The sequence below is a fragment of the Temnothorax nylanderi genome, unplaced genomic scaffold, assembly GCF_030848795.1.
Source record: "Temnothorax nylanderi isolate EJ_2023f unplaced genomic scaffold, tnyl_v1.0 TNYL_tig0302_pilon, whole genome shotgun sequence".
Lineage (NCBI taxonomy): Eukaryota > Metazoa > Arthropoda > Insecta > Hymenoptera > Formicidae > Temnothorax > Temnothorax nylanderi.
The window spans coordinates 197276-219309 of record NW_027249364.1 but is presented as its reverse complement, the minus strand read 5'-3'; the positions used below and the strand labels follow the sequence as shown (position 1 = coordinate 219309).

The 22034-nt window shown below is 38.2% G+C and overlaps 3 long non-coding RNA genes across 3 annotated transcripts in view; all 3 read left to right on the top strand.

Annotated features, from left to right (window-relative positions):
* LOC139780876 (uncharacterized) overlaps positions 1–22034 on the top strand; it is a 38910-nt gene that overhangs the window by 1489 nt on the left and 15387 nt on the right. The gene's annotated exons all lie outside the window — the stretch shown is intronic.
* On the top strand, positions 10–4040 carry LOC139780878 (uncharacterized). Its single transcript, XR_011720367.1, has 2 exons — positions 10–1760; positions 2095–4040. It is a non-coding gene; the product is annotated as an uncharacterized lncRNA (long non-coding RNA).
* Positions 4476–6418, top strand: LOC139780877 (uncharacterized). The gene is made up of 2 exons (XR_011720366.1): positions 4476–6117; positions 6242–6418. It is a non-coding gene; the product is annotated as an uncharacterized lncRNA (long non-coding RNA).

Here is a 22034-nt window from a genome sequence, read left to right as displayed (position 1 = left end):
TCAGGATAACAACATTCATATGATAACAACTACTACGAAACACTTGAATTTTATGAATTAAGAAGAACAATGTGCTGACGGCATTGAAAATCTATAGTTTACGTTGCGTATGTTATAGATTTTTGATACTGTCAGTACATTTCGGAACATGCCCAAAGAAACGTTCAACATAGGTTACAAGGACAAGCTGAAAATTAATATGCGCATGCTGAATATTTTGAGAAGGAAATATATACGTCTTTATTTCAGCTATACGCCAAGAAAAAGGACTTGGTTTACATTTCTTACTTAAAACACGCATCCATCCACACATCATCCATCTTTCTTCTTTACATACAAGCCGCAATACATTGTTATTTACAACCGTTATATATAAAGCTGTTTCCATTACTGCTCCTACTCATGCTCCTTCCCAACTTACCTCTTCCTCATTTTTCTTTTCCTTTATCCTATCTTTTTTATAGAATTTCTCTCTCCTTTTCCATAATCTATTTAACACCTTTCCTTTTTTCATTCTAAATTTGTATATTCTTTAATCTTTCTTTGTTATTCCTACCTAGATTCTCAAACCACATACTTGTGATATTGCACTCGCTTATATAATGATCTAAGTTGTCCCTACCTATCTTGCAGAATCTACACTTTGTATCTTTTCGTCCAGCCAATATTTATTTGTATCCTCTAAATTGCCTCACCTTAATTTTACCATCGCTCTAATCTCATCTCCTGTTTTTACTTTATCCAAGTTTTCTTTTAATAAATAACTGGGTGTTTCGTTTCTCACCTCTATCTCTTTGTACCTTGTATTATACCTTGTCTCTGCTATTTTACTGTTTATTATTTGCCCTTTATGTCCTGTTCCCTTATTCTTACTAAGCCTTCAGTATTTTTACCTTCATTATTTAATTCTTTTATTACTTCTGAGCTCCAACCATTGTTATTATAAAATCTTTCTCGTTCCAAATTATATAAATCCTTTTTCTTTTTAGCCATTATGTCCTTTTCATCTCAACATGCCTTTACTAAACTTCCGTCTTTTTTCTCTCTGCTTCTTTTCTTGTATGTTTCATGGCTCTTATACCCCAACCAATTTTTAATTTCTCTAATCCTAGTTCCCTTAATATTACATACCTCGGTGTGCAAAAATCTAGTCTAAACACCCATCTTACATAATCCATCATGACTTTTTCCAACTCCTTTTTTTCATTCCACCCCCATATCTCTGCTCCATATTCCATTACACTTTTCACTAGGTACTTAAAAAGCGTCCATCTCCTATTAAAATCATCTTTGCATAATCTTTCTCCTAAATCCCAAACCCTATTTGCAATGATCCTTCCTTTCCTATTCAGTTCTTTTATGATCGGCATAATTACCTTTCCTATTAAACGTGAATCCCAGATATTTGAAATTTTCTACTTCCTTTTGAGAAGGAAATAAAATAAAGATGCATGCGCAGTGTTCGATAATTATTAGTCTCTTTCTATAAACATGAACATGTTTTGTTTCCTTAATTTAAAGCAGTTTCCGATCAGTACGCGTTAACATGGAATCAGACGAACGTGCTATATTAAAAAGATTAAATCAATGAGCAATTTGATCTTTTAACTGGAAACAGAAGAAATCAGCTCTAGCGGAATTTACCGCCGTTTGAAGATCATTTACGGTTAGCAAACTGTTGATCGGAATACGATAAAGGGCTACTTCGACCACGGTCTTACACACAGGTCTGGAAACTCGCTCAATTTTAAGTGGTGGAGGTAGGTTGCTTGTAGAGTTCCTATATAAGAGTCTGGCCACTGAGTGGACTCACGCGTATTGACTCAATCAACCTTTTGTAACAAAATGGCGAAACCAATTAGAATGCGACTACAGTTCCCTTCTCCTTCTTCTTCTTTAGGTTAAGGCTGGCGACTACAGTCTCTGAGTGTCCTTGATTCTAGATGCTAGAATCCCTGTATAAGATTCGAGACGCCATTTTGTTACAAAATAGCCTCAGTGGCCAGACTCTTATATAGGGACTCTAGTCGCTTGCGGAAGATGCATTTAATTTCTAACATAGCCACTACTCGTCGCTATCGTCGATGTCCGCAGATGAACATAACCTGAAAACCGGAGATAGTTGTTTGAGATCGTGAGTGGGACAGAGACAGACAGATGTTCCCCCCGGCCTCCGACGCGGCGTCTCTTGTGACCGCGCGAACATCGACCGCAATGACTCTAGTGGCTACTACAGAAGTAAGAAGCGGCATCATTAAGGCCGGTTCTACAATCTGTCATATATCGTAGTCGGAAAGCAGCCGATGGTCCAATAAGAGAATTTCCTTTTCGAAAACGAATTTTCCTCATTGGACCATCGGTTACGTTCCGACATACGACTGATCGTAGAACCGGCCTAAGCGACCTAGAGACCTTATAATCAGAGTCTGGCCATAAGGGGATTTTCTCAAAATCCTGCGAGAAAAGGATATAAGAGAGAAAGAGAAAGCGATATACATTCATAGAGATCCTTAACCAGAGATCGGATAATGTGCCGTCGTGAGGTCAAATCGGATATGACGTTTTTGATGGCGGTTTATTTTGACTGTTAAATAAATATTAGAGCTCGGATAAAGAACCGGACCCGCCTGCTTGCCCGTTACCCGTTGTATATGGATCTGGACCGGTTCCGCGGGTATCCGGATAATTCGGGTACCCGTATCGTACGCATTGTATGGGTACCTAACCTAACTCGAATTATCTCTGTGTACCCGTGGAACCTGTTCAGGGCTGCGTTCGGAAATTCCATTCGGGTGCACACCAGCGTCGTTCTGTTCTTGTTCAATTTGTAGTAAATGACAAAGATAGAACGACGCGGTGTGCACCCGAGTAAAGTTTCCGAACGCAGCCCAGATCTGTGGACAACAGGTAACGGGCGAGCGGATAGATTTCCGGATACCCGGGTATTCCGAGCTCTAGTTTTGACGAACACTTATGGCTAGGTCGGCTAGGATTTCTTGGTTAGCTTTATATATCTTTCTCTCTCTCGCACTTCCGGTTTAACCCCAAACGACGGAGCCAATCAGAGATCGTTAAGGTGATGCTGGAGCCGTCTGTTTTACCGACATTTTTTTGTCGAAACGTAGCGTCGTTAATATTTGACAGAATTAAAAATCCTTCTCCAGAATTGCAGTACATACATTAATGATTCTGGGGAACTCCGATTTTATATAGAAAACGAGAAAAAATTACGGAAGTACAGATTTTCTTATCTACTTTTATCCCAATATGGCGTCTCGAGTTGCGGCGAGCTGTCAGCTCGTCACAAGATGTATTTCATATAAGAGATTGGTACGAACGCGAAAACAAGTTCCCCTGAATTGTACAACAATAAAAACATCGATAAACCCCCCAAATCAAGATTTGGAAGCGTAATATAAAAGTATAATTTCGATGTGTATTGTGCGTATGTGTGCGTGCAATGTAGCGTGCTATCCTTGTCTATATCTTTGTCTATACAAGGACAGATATAGTCGGTGAGCACTTCTTTATCGACGCTGATCGAGTTCGCCTGCGGCTCCAGCATCCCCTTAACGGTTTGTCTGATCTCTGGTTAAGGATCTCTATACATTCATATCGCTTTCTTTTTCTCTCTTATATCTCTTTCTCTATTTGTTCTCCTGCTTTTGACGAGAAATGGCGGACCAATTAAAAGTCTGTTACCGTACGGCTAGACTCTGATTATAAGGTCTCTAAAGCGACCTATCTTCGTATACTTAGCAGACAAATTTTATATTTCTTATTTTTTATTATTGCAATTGTTTGAGAATCGTTTGGGCAAATTTAGGAGTATATTCTCATAGTTTAGGAAACAATAGTTTATTTATAATTAATAAAAGTCAATTGAGCGTATAGTTAGCAGACGTAATTTTAAAAACGTTTTTTTCTTTTTGATCAACATGAAATTATTTGGGAAACACGTCTGTAATGTTTTCAAATCCCGTTTGGGAAATCTGTATAATATTACCTTTTTCAAAAAAGATAAAAAAATGCGCCAAGTACACGTGCAATGTATGTTGTAAATCTAAAAATCCAACCTATGTAGTGGTAGCTTTATTTCTTTTTAACAAAATTATTATATCACAAAATTGGCGTTACCTAACTCAACCCAAGTGATATGTATTTTAAAAAAATATATATATATAATTTTTAAATTGCGCCGATTACATATGTATTACCTAAAAAAAAATAACTTTTGTACTTTTAAAAAGTTGAACTCAAGTGGTATGTATCCTTATATTCCATGTAAGGATCTTTCTATTCCAATCCAAGTAGTAGCTTTAATTCTCCTTAAGAGAATAATATCATCAAATTGTGTTACCTTACTCAACCCAAGTTATTATTTCTTTTAAATAAATGTTAAATTTTGTATTCATTTTTACATATCACTTAGGTTAAGTAAGGTAACACAATTTGATGATATTATTCTCTTAAGGAGAATTAAAGCTACTACTTGGGTTGGAATAGAAAGATCCTTACATGGGAATACAAGGGTACGTACCACTTGGGTTTAATTTTTCAAAGGTGTAAAAGTTATTTTTTGACGTAATACATATGTAATTGGAGCAATTTAAAGATTTTATATATTTTTTTGAAAAACATCACTAGGGGTTGAGTTAGGTAACGTCAATTTTGGGGTACAATAATTTTGTTAAAAAGAAATAAACCAAAAATGATAAAATATTCCGCCAATATAGATTAACAATAATAAGAGGTTTTATTTCAACTCAATTGGCTATTATATAAAGTTGACACAAACGTTACGACGTTTCGACCCTTGGATCGGGTCCTTATCAAGTAATCTACAAAGCAATTTGGTCTGAGGTCATAATTAAAGTCATATTTTAAAATTAACGGAGCAAAGTTAAAAGCAAGGTAATACCTACTAATAACAAAGAACCATCACTCTCACATTAAACCCATGAAGATTTTTGTCGAAAAAATCATAAGTGTAAGATGTAGAATGTCGATGGTAGTGACTTGAATCGATGCAGTGTAAATGCGACAATTAAAACTGTAACGGCCTTCCTTGTGAGGTAATCGAACGCGGACTAGCTCGCCGGATCAGGGGTTCGATAGGAGGCCCAGAGACAGTAACCGGATATGTAGTTTACACGACAACGTTTATTCAATATTATACATACAAGATCCTTGCCCGGCGGCAATCACGGTATATGGGCCCGGATACAGTGCAGGTGCACACGGCGCGGTATTACACGAAATGACGGAACGCGGTATCGACTGGGTAAAGTGCGAGTGCACGCGGCGCGGTATTACACGAAAGACGGAACGCGGTATCTACAGGGGCTACGTTTCTGTATTCACTATAAGTACTGACGATGTGACGTCATTGAGCACAGCTGCAAGATCGTTCCGTAATTACTTCTGTTGCTTTTACCGCATATAACGCTGCAATAACGGAACGATATCCACAGTACTGCGACTGTTGTTATGTATAAGAAAGAAATATAACCTATCTTAGACTTGACGTGACACGACGATAGAAGCATCTATTCTAAATAGGGGAGACCGGGGCCTAACCGTCAGTTTTTTTTCGGTGCCGATTTTTAACAAAAAAATAAATAATTTTAGTTAAAAGTGGTATACCACTGTAAAGAGTGAACCTTTAGCTACAAAATTTATATAGGAAATTTTTATCTACGTCGCTTTGTTTAACCGGTATAGAGCAAAAACGACAACGGTGGAAAAATTGAAATCTCAAAAATGCCGGGGTTTAACCGTCACACTGCATTTTCAATACATATACGTACATCTAATCCTGAAAAATAATAGGATACATCTTAATAATTGTTTTTTAAGAGAAAAATATAAAAATTTATTTAAAATTTTTATGCGAAACATTATTAAAAAATAGTTACGAGGGTTCCTCTTTCCGCAGAAGTCACTCGCCCGACTTGTTTCACTCCTCGACGTCCGATGACTCTATTCGGTGTCTGAACGGTTGTAATTCCCGTCTCATCCATATTCCATATGCAGTGAGCCTGGAAATGCCCGGAAATGCCTTGGAAATGCACCCGGACTGCTTACTGACGGATTAACCCCAAACACAAGTTTTAGGTTTGATCGCCCACGAAATATTAGACATCAACGATAATGAAAAAACTACACTGGATTCGTGTTCAGCATGCATTACTCTTTATAATCACGTACCTCAAGATTTGGAGAGCAAATATTATTGCAGATATTACAAAATTTCCACGCGCAGAAAATGTAACTTTCACCTCCCGAAAACACGTTTGCCCTCGTAAAAATCATAACACGGCAGGTAACCTGCCGAAACTCCGTTGGTCACATGGGTACCATAAGCAGCGTTTACAATGTTAATAGCGAGTTCGCACAATATACAGGTTCCGAGATATTTGATTTGACGGTTCAACCCCGGCGACGGTTAGGCCCCGGTCTCCCCTATATAAAAAAGAATCAGTTTTCAGATTTATGAAAATATCGAAATTATTTATTATTATATTAATTATATTAATTTAGTAACCTTTTCGGGCTTTTTCCGCATCTTCGTGACCAGTGATCGGCAAAAAAAAATTTTTATTATTTATTTTTTAAATGTCAAAGCAATCATTAATAAGCCAAAATACAATATAAATATTAAGTGCCAAAAAAATAAAAAATTTGTTTAACTTATTTTTATTTACCTAACAATTTGTAAATAATTTCTAAAAAAGATTATTTCTACAAAAATTATAAATGTTTAACATTATTTTTTAATTCTTAGAAAATTTAATAATAAATCGAGAATTATAACTAATTTTTCAAAAATAAATAATTGAATAAAAATAATTTCTAATTTTCTAAAAAATAATAATAAAAAACAAATATTTTTTAAATAAATGAGAACTCAGGGCAGTAGGGTCAGACGCCGATCCTGGGGCGTAAATTCATATTCTTTAATTTTCCAAAAAATTAGTAATTAAAAAAAATATTTTTTAATTTTTCAGAAAATTAACAATTAAATAAAAATAATTTTTTATCCTTGACTCTGAAATAAGTTGTCTTGGCAAAAACAAGTATGAACATGAGGTAACTGACAATATTACAATCAGAGATACTAGGCAAGACGAAGGGGACGGATATACGCGATTGGTCAAAACCTGTTAAAGTGTTAACGTTTTATGAAAAGTGTGTGTGGCTAGCATTAGAGCCATCGCACACGAAATGCATAGCTTAGCATAAGCGTATTACTAGCGCTACTTGTACTTCCCAGTTATCTCGGTGGAAAATTGAAAATCTCTTATTAATGTAATCCTTTATAAAAAAAATCCAATGTGATCCCCCGAAAAGTGATCCCCCGATTCAAAAGTACTTTATTATCAATATTTTTTTAGACCTTTTTGTATATATGTGGTATTGTTGGTGTAGATTTTGCATATTGTAACAAATTTTAAAAATTCCAAAATATAAATCCAATATGGCGGACTCAAATATTTGCGAATTTTTAAAACTTTATATTTTAACTTTTTTTGTACATATAAGGTTTTTAAAAGAAGCAATAAAAAACAGAAAAAACATTCAAAGAAAGTCGATAATAAACAATTAAACTTTATTTATATTAAAAAATATAATTTTGTGAAAAAAACAATAATTCTCAAACTTAAATGTTTGATAAAGTTGGTGTGATTGAAGAAAAGATGTGTTTAATCAACGAAAATTATATATATGTTGCTTCATCTAGAGTGAAATCATTTGATTCAGTTATTAAGTTTTTCTAGGTAACCAACGTCAAGTTAGAAACGTTAAAAATATCAAGAAATATCTGAATAAATAAGAAAAATACGTATATGAACACATAAAATTCACAATTATTTGTTTATAATTATTATTATAATTAAATTATAATTGTTATATTGGGGGGGAAGGGGCTGAGGGGGGGGGGGGAAGCGTGCAAAGCATGTTTATAGTTTATCTACTAATTGCAAATTTTCCCCCAAAAAACACGAATTTTCAGTATGAAAAAATTATTTAGTATGGTTAACGTCATCGTTTCTTTTCTACTGCAACTAATATACTCCTAAAAACTTTACAAAATTAATAAATGCTAATTTTCTAAAAAAATTAGTAATATATTTTCTAATAATTATCTACTAATTTTTCAAATAATTTACTTTTTAAAAACTACTAATTTTTTAAAAAATTATAAATATTTTTTTCTAAATGAGTAGGGGAGACCGGGGCTAAAAGGTTAGTTTTTTTTCGGTGCCGATTTTTAACAAGAAAATAAATAATTTTAGTTAAAAGTGGTATACCACTGTAAAGAGTGAACCTTTAGCTACAAAATTTATATAGGAAATTTTTATCTACGTCGCTTTGTTTAACCGGTATAGAGCAAAAACGACAACGGTGCAAAAATTGAAATCTCAAAAATGCCGGGGTTTAAGCGTCACCCCCCCGGGGCTAATCAGTCACACTGCATTTTCAATACATATACGTACATCTAATCCTGAAAAATGATAGGATACATTTTAATAATTGTTTTTAAGAGAAAAATTAAAAATTTATTAAAAAATAATTGTTTTACTTATTCCATAAAACAATTTAGGCACGTGAATACAGATCCTGACAAGCGCACGCATGTGTTGTGTGCCCTACGCTCGCACGCAATGCACTGTTTCCCATATGCTCTGATTGTCAACTTGTTTGAGCACACGCAGCACGTATTATCCAAGTCTTCGTCAGAATCCGACCGCTGCTGCTTCCTTGATTTCGATTTACGCCCACTGCTCGTCGAAGGCTGCGGTTCTGTTTGTGTGGCATTTTTTTTGGGCCGGCCTCTCTTTCTCGGCGCAGTGGCAGGTGTAGATTTTGACGTCTTTCTCGTAGCAGGTTTTCCTTTTTTTTCCGCATGGACTCCGCCTGCTCAGCCGCCAATTCCATCATTTCAGGCGAGTCAGTAAGAACGGCGCTCTTTCTTCGTTTTCGTCCTTTACGAGTCTGTTGCCTCGGAGCGGCTTTAGGAAATGCTCGAATACTTTGAAGCGTCGCGCTCAAGTTCTGTGTATCACCAGGACGAAACATGGAAGAAGCCGAGGGATCGAATTCGTTCTGGTCGGCTGTGTCGGGTTCGGTTGTCTCCGAGTCGGCTGTGTCCGGGTCGGCTGCGTTGAGGTTGACTTCTTCGGGATGAGCGGAAGTAGAAGGCATCTCCCTATCCGTAACACTGCTCGGCAAAAATTCGTATTCCTGGAAAATGTCCGGGTTCAATGGATAAATTCCAGTGCATTCAAACCCGGACACAATATTTTGATACGTTACGGCAAGTGGCAGTGACTTAGCCACGATTCCGGGGATATCGTATATTGACATTGTTCTACCAGGATTCATCGACATCCAGTTATCACACTGTGCGTGTACACTTTTCTTTAACGGTCCAAAGACGGTGCGATCCAGCGGTTGCATTTTGTGCGAGCAATGCGGCGGTAATGATAGGAGAACGATTCCATTCGCTTTACAAAATTCGAGACCAGCGATGGACAAATGTGATTCGTGATTGTCGAGTATCAGTAAAACTGGAGCGTCGACGGAAGCACGCACATGGGACTGGAAGAACTGTAAAAACTGGAAAAAATGCTCCGCATTCATCCAACCACTTGAATTCGCTACACCTGTGCAGCCTGGTGGTCCGCCGTTAAGGAAATGTTGCTTGAAATTTTTACGAGGAAAAATAAAAAATGGAGGTAGAAAATGCCCGGTCGCTGACACCGCCATCGCCAAAGTTACGAGTGTTCCTCTTTCCGCAGAAGTCACTCGCCCGACTTGTTTCACTCCTCGACGTCCAATGACTCTATTCGGTGTCTGAACGGTTGTAATTCTTGTCTCATCCATATTCCATATGCAGTGAGCCTGGAAATGATGAGAAACGTTATTTTTAACCAAAACTGGCAACCTTTATTCATTACTGGCAACATTATTCATTAATTACACACCTGGAAATGATGTTTATCCATCAGAGATCTTAGCAGCGCAAAGAACCTTTCTACATTTGTTCGATTGAAACTGGTGGCACGTGCTAAACTTGTCGCTTCTGGTTTGCGTATAGATAACATTGGATGTCGTTTGAGAAAGCTGCTTAGCCAATCTTCACCGGCCATGCGAGCGGCTTCCCACGATACTGGTACCTTCAGATTCAATTTTTTGGCTAAATCAAAGGCTAAACCACGGGTTTCCTTCGCAGATAGCCCAAAGTACATATCGTTGCAATGTACTAAGTATTCCACCAAAGTCTTTTTAGTTTCAGAGTCCATAACCTACATTTGAAATTAAGACGTTGCATGAATATAAACTTTGCTGAGCAGAGTGCATGCTTTTAAAAATTAATAATCGTTAAGTACTCACCGAGATATGTCCTTTATGTAGTACGACCACGTCATTCAAGTTTTCTATCTCGTTCTTCTTCAATCAGTTGTTCAACGTGGTTCTCCGGACATCGAATTGTTTTGCGGCTGCGGAAACGCTTATTTTATCTTTTCTCACCGCAAGAACTGCCTTCTTGAGTTGCTCCTTGTCGACAAGAGTCGTTTTGCGACGAAACGTGCGTACCATTTCCCTCCTATACAAACTGACGCGCGTGCAAGGGAAGACAGAATCACGCTCGAGGGAAACCTAACCTGAAATCGCCGTGAGCTGAAGTCGTGCGCCCGGCGCGCCACAGTGACTGACCAGCCCCGGATGCTTACTGACTGATTAGCCCCAAACACAAGTTTCAGGTTTGATCGCCCACGAAATATTAGACATCAACGACAATGAAAAAACTACACTGGATTCGTGTTCAGCATGCATTACTCTTTATAATCACGTATCCCGAGATTTGGAGAGCAAACATTATTGCAGATATTACAAAATTTCCACGCGCAGAAAATTTTACTTTCACCTTCCGAAAACACGTTTGCCCTCGTAAAAATCATAATACGGCAGGTAACCTGCCGAAACTCCGTTGGTCACATGGGTACCATAAGCAGCGTTTACAATGTTAATAGCGAGTTCGCACAGTATACAGGTTCCGAGATATTTGATTTGACGCTTCAACCCCGTTGACCTTTTAGCCCCGGTCTCCCTTAATTTTTTTAAAAATTGACAATTTATTTTATATAATGGCTAATTTTTAAATTATGAGCAATATATTTTTGATTATTTATTAATTTTTCAGACAGAGTATTATATTTTTAATCAATTAATAATTATTTTAAATTTAGAGCTTAGTATTTTATTAATTACCAATTTTTTGTTAATTAAAATTAAAAACATTCAAATTTTTTATTTTTGATTAATTAAAAATAACCGCCGATATTATTACTAAAAACAGAATTTTTGCCGATCACTGTTCGTGACTAACGATTACTGTATATTTCTCGTTGTTGCCTTCCAGGTCCACAAGGACCAATTCTTCCAAAGGTGCCGCCATAGCCGCCATGTTCTTACTGCGAATACCTCACCTCGCGAGCCACAGTAATGAAAGTAGGAAGTGACGACAAAATCTATGACGTCACATGAACACGAAAACGCTTTGACAGCTTACTGCCGCGTATATTGGAACGGATTTACAGTGCTGCCAGTACTGCGAGTGAATAGCGAAACGCAGCCAGGGTAAAGTGCCCCTGCACACGGCGCGGTATTACAATAAATGACGGAACGCGGTATCGACGGGGTATAGTGCAAGTGCACACGGCGCGTTATTACAAGAAAGACGGAACGCGGTATCTACAGGTTAAAGTGCCATTGCACACAGCGCGGTATTACAATAAATGACGGAACGCGGTATCGACGGGGATAGTGCAAGTGCATACGGCGCGGTATTACAAGAAAGGGTAATTGTATAGATGGGGGGGACCACCTTGGATGACCGAGATTTTTTTGTATGTTGTCAAGGTCACCCTCCTGAGTGACCTTCAGAAGGTTTCAGCCCGCGCTCGTTATTCGTTAAAAAGTTATAAACAAAAAAAGTTTGAAAAATATAGCAGCTATTTTGAGTATTAGAACAATGATGAACATATCTTATATAACATATTAAAGTACATGCGTGGGCGGGGGGGGGGGGCGAAGCCCCCCCGCACCCCCCCCCCATGGACACGCCTTTGGCGTGCCCGGGTAGGAAATGTATTTCGCTTTAAGCGTGAGCGGGGGGGGCTGCGCCCCCCTGCACCCCCCCTATGCACGTGAATCTCGCTTTGTAACTTATAATTTATAAAGTGAGGCTCACGTGCATGGGGGGGCGCAGTGGGGGCGAACCCCCCCCCGCTCATGCTTAAAGCAAAATACATTTCCTACCTGGGCACGCCGAAGGCGTGTCCATGGGGGGGGGGGGTACGGGGGAAGGCCAAGCCCCCCCCTGCCCACCCATCAACCCAACCCACACTGCCCAGTGCACGGGGGGGTGCAGGGGGGGCGAAGCGCCCTTCCGCCCACGCATGTACTTTGATATGTTATATAAGATATGTTCATCATTGTTTCAATACTCAAAATGGCTGCTATATTTTTCAAACTTTTTTTGTTTATAACTTTTTAACGAATAACGAGCGCGGGCTGAAACCTTCTGAAGGTCACTCAGGAGGGTGACCTTGACAACATACTAAAATATCAAGGTCATCCAAGGTAGTCCCCCCCATCTATACAATTACCCAAGAAAGACGGAACGCGGTACCTACAGGTTAAAGTGCCACTGCACACGGCGCGGTATTACAATAAATGACGGAACGCGGGATCGACGGGGTATAGTGCAAATGCACACGGCGCGGTATTGCAATATGGTGGAACGCGATATGTACAACGGGGGCGGTGAATACGCGGCGCGTCGCAGTGGCACGGTAGGAGCGGCCGGTCAGGTGCAGGCTGGCCGGTCGGTAGGTTTTAGGAGCCCGGGGCTTTGGTGGGGAGAGAGCTCGTTACGAGGCCGAGCGTGCTCGACCCCGCTTAGCCGTTGCCGCCGGGAGTTCGGTTGACGGAGGTCGGGGACACCCGAGAGCTCTCAGTCGAGGCACAGAGTACTGGACCTCGTTGGTGTGTCGCCCTAGGACTTGGATGGCTTCGTCGAGGATAGCGGAACGCTGGTGCGGAGACGAAGTGTCTCTTCTTGCCGGGACGCCGGCTTATATATCCCGGCGCGGCGGGTTCGGTGGGAGGGAGGCCGATCCTCAGACGAGCCGCGCGGTGGTACGAGTACGCGCGCTTGTCTTCGGCGCGGATCGGCTCCCGGCGGCGTTCGTCGGAGCCGCGCGGGGGGAGATACCGGTGCCACGCTTTTGCTCGCGCACACGGTAATTTTGGTATATTTAAAAAGGTGGGCGCACCGCGCCTTATCCTCGCCCGACGGAGGATCGGTCGGGCGGCATCCGGAGGGTGTTCGCCGGGAACGATGCCTTTGAAAAGGGGCGTATCGTTACAAAACCATCCTGCCGTTGTAGGAAGTAGCGCACGTATTGTCGAAGCGAGCATGTTCATGCGACTAAGATTAACAATAGACGGACGGGATTTAATAAATAAATTGAAGAACATCAAAAGGTTGTGAAAATAAACATTGGTCGAACGAGAAACAAATCAAGCGATCGCGATAACATTGTCATATATAGGATTTAAGTTATCCGTGTCTTTTTGAAGATTGATTGTATCGGTCTGTTTTTTTATGAAAAATGTCTCGGCTATTTCACGTTTTCTGGTGTTCTTCTCTTTATGTAGTATATCAACATTGGATTAGTTGAAATCGTGCCCATATGAAACCCTATACTTGCTGACAACCGAATGATTGCTGTCGTCTTTTTTAATGTCGTTACAATGTTCCTTTATGCGCGTTTGTAAATGGCGTTTAGTCTGTCCTATATACGAAGCGTTACAATCATCGCAATTGATCCTATAAACCAGTTCAGTAGAGTGATCCGTATCGAGTCTGTGTTTACCTCTCCTAATAATGTCATCGAGTTTTTTAGGTATAGTATAAACAGTGTCTAGACCTACTTTATTTAATGTGAGACGGATGTCATCGCTAAGTCCCTTAATATACGGTAATGCCACACAGTTGTGTGCATCAAAGGCTACGTTGTTTCGACTACCATTATCATCACGCATGTATCGGAGCTTTTTTAATCTAACATTAATGTGTTTATTTATGACCTCTGTGGGAAAGGAGTTATTCAAGAGGATTTTCTTAACAATGTCAACGTTAGATTTGTGGGAAGCGCTCATCCGACAATAAGATAGCACGGTCAAGGAGGCTACTTATTATATTAATTTTATACTTGAACGGATGGCTGGAAAAGTAATTAATATAACGACCTGGAAAATCGGTTTCCTGTACCAATTAGTAATTAGCTGGTTTCCATCTCTAATAACCGTAGTACCTAGAAACGGGCGCGAGCCATTATTTTCAATTTCATGCGTGAATTTAAGCCGTGGATGGTAGTTATTAAAAACGTCAAGTGTACGATTTAATTGCACTCTAGGTATTATCGCGAAGATGTCCACATATCTACAAAAAAAAAATGGAATTTTAAAGTCGAGTACATTTAGGCAACATGTTTCCAAATCGTCCATTACAATATCTGCTAAGATTGCAGAAAGTGGAGAGCCCATAGAGCTACCGAAAATCTGTTCATAAACCTGGCCATTAAAGCTGAAGCTTGTAGAACTTAAAATTAGGTCGATAGCATAGAGAAACTGTGGTAAGGTGAATTCAGTTTTTAAAGAAATACTGTGCCATATCTATCCTCATACAAAAAGAAATAAAGCTATTTAGGTTGGATTTTTGGATTTACAACATACATTGCGCGTGTACTTATCGCATTTTTTACCTTTTTTGAAAAAGGTAATTTTATACAGATATCACGCATTTTGTAGTGTTACGAAATTACATTTCTAATATGTTCTGCCGAATTTTTTATTAATTATTCGATGTCTTATGTATGTATGATGTATTTTTACGCTTTTTAAATGAACACGGACGGCATTATAAAAAGTATATAATAAAAAAATTTTTATATTGCATTGGCTGCGTTCAGCAGAACGTTTATTTTGCAACTGTTAGAAGTTTTTTGAGCTCAGATTGGATTATTCCTCTAGATCTAAAAGAATAATCTAATCTGAGCTCAGAAAACTTCCAACAGTTGCAAAATAAACATTCTACTGAACGTGGCCATTCACAAAGCTTACGAAGCTGCTTCAAAACTGTGCATAACCTGTGTATCGTGACACTATTTTGTTTACATTTATCGTTGCGTTGCTAGCGGCTGTTATGTGATTTTGCAAGATGGCGGAAACATGGTGCTGCGCAGAACGTGACGAAAATTCGTCCGAGAAAATAGCACACCTTGCTAGTTACACCATGCAACTGACGACAGAAAGTTAGAAAGACCAAAATCGTTTGACTCTTCTCAGAGATTGCATGTATGGCGATTGAAAAGTTATCAGCATGACCGGTCGCGGTAAGGGAGGAAAAGGATTAGCAAAAGGAGGAGCGAAGCGACATCGTAAAGTACTTTGCGATAACATCCAGGGCAGGGATCGGCAAAACAAAAAATTTCTATTTTTCATTTTTTAATTATTCACGAAATGAGCAATAACACCAAATTAAATGTTTAAATAATCAGCAAATTAGTAATTAGTCACAAAAAATTGCTTAAAAATTAATATTTAGGCAAAAGTGAATTACCCATTGCTACCCCACACTAAAAAAACGGGTAATTCGTTAGAGAAGAATTTCTCATTACCCAAAAAATAGTATTTAGGCGAATATAAAATAATTTTTATTTACAAATTGATAATTAGTAGACATAAATTTTTTATTATTAAAATAATTAATAGTTCGTCAAAATAAATTACTATTTATTTGAAAATTAATAATTAGTCTCACGTAAATTACTAATTATTAAAAAATTATTTATTTTAAAAATGATTATCTGATTCAATATAAATAACTTAATTACTGCATTTAAACGTGGTTAAAAAAATAATTTTATTAATATATGTTATATATATATATATATATATATATATGTTCCCTAATAGCTTTATGCTAGCAGAATGCGGACAGTATGCCAGCAGATCCAAGCATGACCATCGAACAGATTCCTGTCCTCATTAAGCTTATTTTCTAGCAGCACGATCTGCTGCCCACAATGTAATCGCAGAAACGCGGCAGAAATCGTGCACAACATGCAGTCACGATGTGATAGAAATTAATATAGCAAGAATTGCGCATGGTTTACCATATGAGCTAATAACAGCAGAAACACAGCAGAAATGGTGCATGGCCTGCTGTCACAATATGATGGCAAAAATATATATACATATATATATACAATTTATTCCCCTATTACCGTAAACAATATTTCAGTGGGAAGAATTGTTATTAATGACAGTAATTATACTATCAATTCAAAAGTATGCCACATTATAAAAGTGGACTCCACGATACAACTGATACAAGTTGTGCAGTACCGTAATTTATATACCCTTTTTATACCATTTTGATCGTATTTTAAGTACGAGAAAAGATGCCATCTAACGACGATAATAAAATTTACATAAAGAGCAAATCTTACATGATACGTGCTGTGGTTCTATTAGTATTTTCTGACGTTAGACCATGCGACACTTCTGCTGCATTTATGCTGTTACTGTCTGAGATGGCAAGGCATGCTCGATTTTTGCTCCGTTTCTGCCATCACAGTAAGCTCTCTAATATGCTCAACTTCTGACGATTGTCTGCCTATACGACCTGATGTTATTCTATACTTGATTTTAGTCTGCTTCTTGTCGACATATTATATCAAAACGCAATACTTAAATTTTACTGTTCCTATGCTGACATATTCTGTTTCATTTTTGCATTATTTCTGGCATCATATTATGACGTCAGATTCTGCTAGAGTTCTATTTCATTTCTACGCACATTATCTGATACGGCAGATCATGCTTTGTTACTGTTAAAATTATGCCAGTATAGTTTGTGGCACACAGTTTGTAAAGCCTGCTAAAAGCAGGCTTGGCTATCTGGGTTGTTGCGCTGCGCTCCGCTGTTTCCCTAGCACTCGCGTTCGCGCCGCGCACTCCCGAATTCGCGTAAGAAAGGAAGCACTCTTTTAAAAGGAGGAACTCAGGTTTATTCAGGTTCGGAACGTTTTTACAGAAAAGGTTTGGAGAACAGGTCCGAATGATTCGAATCTCCAGATAAATCTGACAGGCGATGATAAATCAATAAATCCATATGTCCCGTTGTCAAGGGACGCGCTTCGGCTTGAACTTTGAAGCTTCTGCGGAGTGGAGCCAAATTCAGCCCACAAGTAAAGGGTGTCTCGGCACGGGCGCAATACTATATATATATGGGGTATTCCATGCCAAATCAACCGAGGATTTTCCTCGACCATTTTTAATTTGGCCGAAATTTTTTTATTTTCATACTAAATGAAAGTAGCTTCCATGATTTTTTTTAGATTTTTATCTCTACCCATACTTAAGTTATGGATTTAAAAAAAATGCAGTTTAAAATTTGAAAAATTTCAAATGCCTGTAACTTTAAGAAGAAAAAAGATATTGTAAAAAATAAAGTAATCTTTTTTTTTTTCGTTTTTCACTGTACTTTTCGAAAAAAATATCGAAAAAATTTTTAATGGACTATAACTGTTTTTTTTTAGGATTTAAGTAAAAAATGTTTTTTTTCTCAATGCGATCGTTTTGATTTTTTTCAAAAAAATCTCACAAATTTTAGACTTAGTTTCGAAATTTTTAAGCCATTGGTGAAGATGGGATTTCAATAACTTCGATTTTTTAAGGGACTTTTTTTATTTTTTTTGAAAATAATTTTTTTTTAATAAGATAGACTCTACCGATGGCTATCAAAAAATTTGATAAATTTATAGACAGCAATCCTGAAATTTCGATCTATAGATAAAGAGGTAAATATTTTCTATTTTTTAATTGCATTTTTACTTATTTTTATTACTGAATTACTTTTTTTTTAATGGAATATTATAAATTGGGGAACTTTAACGGATAGCATGTAACAATTAAATTATATAGTTAATGAAAAAAAACACGTATATTATCTGTAAAAATAGCAATCAGATTTATTTGAAAATAAAATAAATAAAATATATAAAAATAAACAAATCAAAAATATATTTTTTTGCAATATATATTTTGATATATATTTTGTGCAAAATCCGACCGAGCAAGCTCCCCGTGGTGCACATCAGGTTACGCAAATGCCGGCAGTATCGTGCTAAAATCCTAAAAAAACAGGGGTTACTTTTAATTGCGATATCTTGCTAAGGCTGCGTTTCTGTATTCACTGTAAGTACTGACGATGTGACGTCATTGAGCACAGCTGCAAGATCGTTCCGTAATTACTTCTGTTGCTTTTACCGCATATAACGCTGCTATAACGGAACGATATCCGCAGTACTGCGACTGTTGTTATGTATAAGAAAGAAATATAACCTATCTTAACCTATCTTAGACACGGCGTGACACGACGATAGGAGCACCTATTCTAAATATATAAAAAAGAATCAGTTTTCAGATTTATGAAAATATCGAAATTATTTATTATTATATTAATTATATTAATTTAGTAACCTTTTCGGGCTTTTTCCGCATCTTCGTGACTAACGATTACTGCATATTTCTCGTTGTTGCCTTCCAGGTCCACAAGGACCAATTCTTCCAAAGGTGCCGCCATAGCCGCCATGTTTTTACCGCGAATGGCTCACCTCGCGAGCCGCAGTAATGAAAGTAGGAAGTGACGACAAAATCTATGACATCACATGAACACGAAAACGCTTTAACAGCTTACTGCCGCGTATATTGGAACGGATTTACAGTGCTGCCAGTACTGCGAGTAAATAGTGAAACGCAGCCTAAATAATCGGTGTAGAACAAAGTTTTTTTTTCATTTGAAAGGGCAAAGTCCGTACTTTGAGATGATATCAATGACTATTGATGCAGAGGGTTGATAATAAGCACACTTGACTTATATGAATTAAGTTTAATTGAGTAAACACACAGAGAGAAAGAAGCTTTTAACGTGCGTAACGTACAAAGGTACAGCCGAATCTAAGAGGTTAGATAGGCGCGGCGCGGAACATAACGAACGACTGGTAACGACCCTAGAGATAATAAATCCAATCGGTAAAGTAGTCGGTAAAGAAGAGCAAGCTAAACATAATAGAGGGCTAGAGTCACACGAGCGCGCGCTTAAAACAAAGTTGAGGAATGTCACAATGTTATCCACCTATATGTATGATAAGGACCATTAAAACATTAAAAGAATTATCTCAGCGATAAACTAAATACTATTACGATACTCCCACTATTTAGTTATTCGCGCAATGACAATAGTTTCTTAAGAAAATTAAAACGTACTCGAGCTAGTCCCTTTGTTAAAATGTCGGCTAGTTGATATTCAGTAGGCACATATTTTATTTTAACCCTACCACTTTGAATTTTTTTTCTAACAAAGTTCCACTTATTGTCTATATGTTTAGTACGTCGATAAAATTGAGTACTTTCGCTATATCGAATTGCACCCTGATTGTCACACAATAATACTAAGAAATCTTGATTATCATTTAAGGAATTAATTAATCGTCTTAACCAAATGAGTTCCTGTACTGCTGCTGCAGCCGCAACGTATTCACTTTCTAGCGTCGAAAGTGCATTCGCATCCTGCTTCCTCGAAGCCCAAGCCACTGGTCCGCCGCACATCAGCATGATATAGCAAGTTGTCGATTTCCGATCATCGTGATCTCCGGCCCAATCCGCGTCAGAGTAGCTTGTCAATGCCGTGTCGTCTTTGTTAAACCCATCGTAGATGATTCCTTGTTCGATTGTTCCCTTCAAATATCGAACAATCTGTTTTGCCGCCATCCAGTGTTGAGAGCCCGGATTCTCCTTAAATCGACTTAGCAAATTCACACCAAACGCTATGTCTGGTCGTGTCATGTTGGCTGCGAACTGTAATGACCCCAGTAGCTCGTCGTACGGTTTCTGTCGCATCTCTTCTTTTTCTTCATCATTGGCCGGACACATCTCCTTTGACAATTTGATCGACGAGTTTACTGGTACTGATGATGGTTTTGCATCTTCCATTCGAAACCTATCAATTAGCCTTTCAATATAAGAACGTTGGTGAAGTTTAATCGTTCTTTTCTCTCGGTCACGTTCAATCTCCAAACTCACAAAGAATCGTGGTTCCTTTATCGTTATTTCAAGGCTGCTTTGAGATTATTTAAGAACTCGTTCAAAAGATCCGCTGAATCGCTCATGACTGTCCCGTCGTCTACGTACAAGCCCAAATAAATAAAGTGCTGGCCTCTTCGTCCAATGTGAATGCAGTCATCTGCGCTTGACCTTTTCATCGAGAAACTTTCCAGTACTTCGTGGAATTTAAGATTCCAGCATTTTGGTGATTGCTTCAGTCCACATAGACTCTTATTTAGCTTCACGCGATGTCCCTTCGGTCACGGTCCATCCGGCAACTCAATCCAAATGTCTTCTTGCAATTCACCGCATAAAAACGCAGTCTTAATGTCAAACTGCTTCATTTCGAGATCTTCTTTTGCTGCCTTGGTAAAAAGAACTCTGCAACTATCTGCTCGAACCACAGGTGCATACACATCTTCGTAGTCGATGCCCTTGCGTTGTGTAAATCCACGGGCAACCAAACTTGCCTTGAACCGATCCTCTTCACCAGGAGTCTGTTTCAGTTTAAACACCTATCGACACTTAATGGCCCTTTTATTTGATGGCATTTCTTCTTCACACCAAGTAGAGTTCTTCATATGCGATTCGACTTCCTCGTCGATGGCCTTCTTCCATTGTTCTGCTTCAGGACATGATATCGCTTCCATATAAGTTTGTGGCTCTTGAATTGCCAGCATCGCATGACCAAACTTCACCGGTCGTTTCAATGATTCACGTGGTCTCAAATTCATTCCCTCCGGTTTAACTGGTTTGGCTTCCTCTTCTGATGCTTCTTCGACTCATTCGTCATCTTCATTGCTGTTAACTTGATCCTTTGATTCTTCAGGATTCGTGTTGTCTCCCACTGTAACCGTAGCAAATTCGTAGTCTCTAACTTCGTCATCGAACTTTACATTTGTGGCATGAGTAAACTTTTGTGTCTCAGGATCAAATAGTTTATAATTATTTGACTCTCCTTGGTACCCGACAAAGATTCGACGAACCGCCCTTTTGTCCAGCTTACGTCGTAATACTTTCGGTACTTGTGAATAACATGTTGTACCAAACACGTGAAAGTTTGAAATATCTAGCTTTTTATTGTGCCACAATTCAAACGGCGTCTTGTTTTTGCTCTTTACTGTAGAAACTCGATTCAAAATTTGAGATATATATATATGTAACATATATTAATAAAATAATTTTTTTAACCACGTTTAATTGCAGTAATTAAGTTATTTATATTGAACCAGATAATAATTTTTTAATAATTAGTAATTTACCTGAGACTAATTATTCATTGTTGAAAAAATTAGCAATTATTTTCCACTAACACAGCCCCACAAAAGAAATTTTTTTTCTGTCCGGCGGACCGGACTAGTCAATTCTTACGTATTTTTGGTCGCTGAATCCGAATCCGAGGTCAGAATTCAAAAGTTGGTTCGTGTTTTTTTTCTAATCTCAAAAAACATACTTTTTTAGTACATTTTGAGCCGTAATGAAAAAGCGCGAGCTAGTTTCGAAATTCTGACCGTGGATTCGGATTCAAAAGCTTGAATTACATAACAATTGACTAGATTTTTTAATACAAAATGGCAGATCCAATATGGCGGACCCAATACGGCGGATGTTTTTTCAAATTGATCCGATTCGCTTGAAACTTGGTACTCGGGGGTTTTTGTGGTCGCTGAGTACGAATCTGATGTCAGTTTTCCAAAATTCAAAATGGCAGATCCAGTATACCCGATGAGTTTTTGAAAATTGACCAGATTCGCCTAAAATTTGTTACTCGAGGGTTTTTGGGG